Raw genomic sequence first — 6,588 nt, 5'->3', positions numbered from 1 at the left:
TTCTGGAAATGTTATAAACTGTTGTGGATAGATATTTGTATAGGTTTGCAGGTGTGAAAATCTGATTGTTGGCTGGATAGGAAATTTTTTTTGTGAATGCTACAGGTTTCCGGCGGATTTTGCGCCGGAAACGACGATACAACGAACCGTATCGATCTAACCGGCGTTTTGCGTGAGCCGGAAATTACCGTCGAACTTTCTGGCATCATATCCGCCGGCCATTCCCGGTGCATATTTTGCGCCATAAACATCCCGCAGGTTATTTACGGCGTATCAACGGCGTTTTATCCGCTGGTAATTGCCGGCGCAATCATACGACGGAAATTACAGGCGCATATGTCGCCCGAGTCAGCGGCCGAAATGTCGACGACTGCCATCATTTTTTTGCGCCGGTAATGCGTCGGAAAGGGTGCCGGAAAGTGTTCCGGCGCAAATGTATGCGCCGGAAGACTTTTACCGACTCGCTCCAAACCGACGTAGATAATTCCGCCGAAACGTGCGCCGGAAACCTATAATTCCGACGGAAATATCGTATTAGTGGCGGATATTCTCCGCCGGTAATGACGGGTTTTCCCGTAGTGAGTGACTTTAGATATTTTCATAATAAAATATCTTAATGATATAAATATAACTATGTAAATTAATTTTGTTTTAAATGCAAAGATCATATAAATCTTTTTATATCTTCAAATTTATGGCTCTAAAAATTATGAAAAAAAATATTCATAAAATAACACATGTCTAGAAAACTCTGGTAAAATCGATTTTTAAAACGGAGATGTAAGGATTCCAAAAATCTCACTTGTACTGATATGTATCAATTTTCTACACTACCTCTTGAATTAGGAGGAACTTATTATAATTAAAGTATAATAATATCTATATTATAATTACGACAATTTATAAATTAGACTTTTAATGATTCCTAAAAAATTATTTAACTGAATCAAAATATGAGTTATTGCAATCTCCCCACCTTTAAAAAATATCATTCTCCACATTTTCACGAGTAATACAAAACAAAATAAAAAAAAAACAATTCTATAATACACAAAATTAAATTATTTCAAAACTCAAGAATCTATGTTTAACACAAATCATAGCAAAATCAATTTTAAAATAATTAAAAAAAACTAAAGTTATAAATAAAAAATTAAACAAAATCACACCAATCATATTCTCAAGTACTTCTAAAATCTATTTCACTGAGTTTGATAGACTGCTTCCAATCTAAACATATCCTTGTCAAAGTCCAAGTAATGAGCATTCTATTATTAGATGCCCATATTCATCACATTAAAAACATTATCCTGTCGCCCCATAATAGGGACCCACACTAGACACATTACAGAGTGGTAGGTGTTATGACAAATCTTACCAATTTTCTTGGTACTTTCACTTATTTTCTTAAAACAATGTTCATAATATTTTGCAAATTTATTACTGAGCGATCATGTTAGCAAAATTTTTTTATATACTCAGATGTCATTGAAAACACTTCAATATCAAGTTCATACTTCTTCCCTTTCAGGTCCATTTGCATGATAACTAAACAAATGTTAGATATAAAAGAAATCATTCAAAACAAATTATTCAAAATAAAACAAATTTACAAACACATTTAATCAATAAATAATATAATCATTAATGAGCTTTGATTACAACCAAACTCTTTCACTAACTATTGCCCTGATGCCAATTGTAACACCCTAAAATTTAAAGTTGAAGAATTTTTGTCTTTTTTTTTTTAATTATTTTTCAATTTATTCTATTCATTTTTCTTTCAATTAGCAATCAATAATCATTTATTGATACCAGATTAATTTGACATCCAGATTTGATTAATTACATTAAAGAAAATAAATAAATAACAAAAATTATAATTACATTGCTACTGTTAATATTTAAATCTTGCTTCAAAATCTAAAGCCTAAAAAACATATATCAATAGTCATTATCGGCTACAAAAAAATACATGTAAACTAAAGAATAAATAAAACCAAACCATCATTACTATTAAGCCTTAATCTGCAGGCTCCTTACCTTTACCTGAAATCATATAAAAATTATATAATGAGCTTACAAAATCAAACAAATAGCCAAAACTTACTACTATCTTTAATGAAGATAGAATATTCAATACGATTGCTCTAATTCTAATCAATATCAATTAATAAACTATCAATATGAATGATAAATAATCTATACAATTAACATCAATCAATAGTAGAAAGACATCCATCAATCTATAAGAAATTAGCAAAAAAGTTTATAAATATATAATAGGTGTTTTAGTGAAATAAACTGTAATTATTATGTCACGTATACCTATCTACCAGTATGATATATCAATCAATTTATCAATCATTTTAATGCACTATCATGTAGATGTAATCATGAATATCATGAATCCATTTGTCAATCTCATATTATTTTTATTAATCATTTATTTTCACAAGTGGCTTTCAATAATCATTTAAGAGTTGCACCATTTACTCATTGACGTAATTTAGTCAATCAGTTGCAGGCTACAACTAGGATCACAATACCAACCTTCTATTTAAAGTAAAGCTCATTGGCCCCCTCTTGTGTAGGATATAATATTTTAAAAGCCAACACATATTAATTATAATGTTAATAACCAATCTTCCATGCTTAGATACAAATGATATATTTTTCTATGCAATGTAAGTGAATATCAGGTATGAAATATAATATTTCATAAAATGCAGTAAAATCTCCAAAAATTGTATATTATTCATTTACTTCATAAAATTATAGCTTCTTATTTACTAGATGAAATTTAATAATATTATATTTAAAATGCTCGAGAGAATTATATATATCATATACTTAAAGTTAAAAGATAAAAGTTTGCTAAAAATTAATATATCATAATTTTTGCAAGTTTTGTTCAAATTAAAATTAATAAAATATAAAATACATAAAATAATTTAAATCAGAGTTAAGATAATGGTAGCTACAATGATATGAGTAAATTTAACAATTGGATGGACCAACAAAATTGGCTCTATGACCCCCAAACTTTGGTTCTCTTTCCACTCCCTCTCTTTTCTCTTTGATTTTTTGTATTCTGCGTAATTTTGTAAGTGACTTTAGATATTTTTATTATAAAATATCTTAAGGATATAAATGTAATTATATAAACCGTTTAGTTTTAAATGCAAATGACATATAAATTATTTTATATCTTCAAATATATGGCTCTAAAATTATAAAAAAAAATTCATAAAATAGCATAATATTTTTAGAAAATTATGATGAAATCAGTTTGCAAAATAAACATCTAACAATCTCAAAAATCTCATTTGTACAAACATATTTCAAATTTCTGCGCTCCTCTTAAAATTAGAAGAAAATTATTATACACTACGGGAAAACACGCGAATACCGTCGGATTTTCCGGCGGAAAATTCTAGACGGTAATAAATGGCGTGGTCACCGGCGGATTTGCTCGACGGAAAATTTGCGTCAACCTTTCCGACGCAAAAGATGTCGTAAAGTTATCGACCTCGGTGCCTCCGGAAAATCCGACGGTATAGGATTGCCTGAACATTTTCCGTCGCACATTACGGCGGAAAAATTCTGGCGTACGTTACCGGCGGACATTGCGTCGGCGTATTTAAACTCAACGAAATATATCCGACGGATCAGACTTCGGAACCTATACCGACGTCACTAATGTCAATGCCGGCGGAACGTCCGCCGGTAAAAGCCCTATTTCCTGAAACCGAAACCCTCTGGCCGTCATTCGTTTCCTTCCATTCTCTCACTTTGACTGCTTCGCCCGTCGCCCTCCGTCGTCGTTCATCGCTCACCATGGTTAGACGGCGCCGACGGTCACCAGACTTCGCCGTTGACAGTCACCGGACTTCGCCGAGCCTCCTTCCTAGTCGCGCGCCGCCGCCTTTCTCCCTAGTCGCGCGCCGCCGAGGAGATAACCGAAGGTTTGTTCTCAATTTTGTTTGGCATCATACGAGATGATCCATAGATGGATCTAATTAATTAGCTTTATTTTGATTTATGTGATGATTGAGTTTGAGCTTAAGTCTAGCAAAATATCCTTTCTAGTCATCTTGAGGGTGACAATGCTCATATTGCGTTGGTGGTAGTGGCTATGGAGCTGCCTATATGTGATGATCATTCAGCTATTTTCTTTCACTACTACTATTAACATCCTTAACACTGTAGCTCTCATTGTATATTACATGGAATGAGTAGTCGAAAAAGGAAAAATTAATGTGATTTGATTGTTTTGAATAAGTGAGATTGTATTTGGCTTATAAAATATGACATGACATGACCACAAGCCAAATTAGATTGACATTTTCCCTTAGGATTGCAGTTAGATACCAGGTTTTCAATTAAGTTCATGATAGTAACCACTACATTAAATTCTTGATAAGTCATATAAATATAAAAAAAAGGTAATGAAAGAAATGAGTAATGTGCTATTTTTCCTATCCTTGCTTTGGACTGATATCATAACAATTCACATGTTGGGTAAATAGATACATTTAGTCACAAGTTTACTCATTTGAGGACACGGTGGGAAATAATAGAATTTGCATTTGTCCAATTTTAGGAAGGGTTGGATAAAACAAACATGATGCCATGCAATAATTCATTAATAAGTGTAACACATTTTAAATTTCTTGGATCTACTAATTAGATATATATATAATCCATTAATTTCTATCTCTTTAATATAGGTTATGGATATTAGAAATCAAAGAAGCTGGATGTATAACCGATTATCTCAAGGTCGAAAGACATTAACAGATGAATTCATCAATGGGTGAACTTTTTTCATTCAGCAAGCGAAACAGCTGCCCAGCTTTATGTCAGAAGGAAAGTTTCGATGTCCATGTTCTAAACAAAAAATCTAGTGCACCTAGAACCAGATGATGTAACTGTTGATCTGTATCGTAGAGGATTCATGTCACGGTATTTGGTATTGGACTTCTCATGGTGAGTATGAGCCACAATTTGATTATCAATGCGGTCCTTCTACAAGTAGTAATGTTGCTGAGGCTGAAAAACATCCGTCCAAATCTTGAGGAATTAGTTCATGATGCAACCGGAATTCAAACTGAACAAAATGCAGAAAGAGTTACCGAATTACGGAGGCACAAAAATTTTATGATTTATTGCATGCTGCCCAGAAACCAATCTGGAAAGGGGGCACGACTCACTCAGAATTATCTGTTGCTGTGAAGATGTTAAGCATCAAGGCTGAATATAATGTTGCTCGTGAATGTTTTAATCAATTCATTGGGCTGCTTAAGGAAAACCAATCCGACAGATAATTTAATTCTTACAGATCTATATCGGACAATGAAGTTAGTTTCAAACTTGGTTTTGACATACATAAAGATAGATTGTTGTATGAATGGATGCATGTTATACTTTAAAGAAGATATCGCAGAAAAGTGTATGCCGTCATTGCAATGAACCAAGATTTTAAACCCCAAATCTAGAAATAGAAGGAAGCAAAAGGATGTGCCTGTTAGTAGAATGTTCTACTTTCCAATAATTCCGGGACTACAACGGCTATATGCATCAATGAGATCTGCTGCACATTATGAGATGGCATAATGATCACATTCCACAAGAAGGTGTTATCACACATCCATCAGAAGCAGAGGCTTGGAAGCACTTTGATTGTACACATCCCACATTCGCTCGCAGAACCAAGAAATGTCAGATTAAGGTTTATGTTGCAGATGGTTTTACTCCATTCAGTCAGTCGGCTACACCGTACTCAGTTGGCCTGTGATACTCACTCCTTACATCTCCTCCAGAGTTATGTATGAACTACTCAATATATTTCTATCACTTATTAATCCAGGGCACATAATCCAAAATTGAATATTGACGATTCTTACAACCTCTGATTGATGATTTAAGTTTATTATGGGAAGAGGGAGTATAGTACATATGATATCTCCACCAAACAGGAATTTTACACTAAGAGCAGCATTACTTTGACAATTGGTGACTTTCCTGCATATGGTATGCTCTCAGGTTGGAACACTTCAGGCAAGTTAGCTTGTCCATATTGTATGGAAAATACAAAATCATTCACTTAAAGTATTGGTAGGAAGAACACTTGGTTCGATTGTCATCGAATGTTTTTGCCTCAAACTCATCCTTTCAGGAGAATAAAGAATCGTTTACTAAAAATAAAATGGTGATGTTTCAACCTCCTCCAAGATTCAGTAGTGAACAAATTTTTTGAAAGAGTAGAGTTCTTGCCCACCATAATGGAATCTCCAACATTAGCTGAGATCAGATTGCCAGAATATGGTGTCAACCATAATTGGACCAAGAAAAGTATTTTTTGGTCGTTTCCATATTGGAGAACAAACTTGATTAGACATAACTTGGATGTTATGCATATAGAGAAAAATATTTTTGATAATATTTTCTATACAGTTATGGACATCAAAGAAAAATCGAAAGATAATATAAAAGCAAGGATGGACTTAAAGGAGATTTGTAGAAGGAAAGCTTTGGAATTGAAGGATGGTGGAGCCGAAAAATTTCTCAACCCAAAGCGCTCCA

This window comes from Dendrobium catenatum, unplaced genomic scaffold (genome assembly GCF_001605985.2).
Source record: "Dendrobium catenatum unplaced genomic scaffold, ASM160598v2 fragScaff_scaffold_431, whole genome shotgun sequence".
Classification (NCBI taxonomy): domain Eukaryota; kingdom Viridiplantae; phylum Streptophyta; class Magnoliopsida; order Asparagales; family Orchidaceae; genus Dendrobium; species Dendrobium catenatum.
This window is presented reverse-complemented; position numbering follows the sequence as displayed.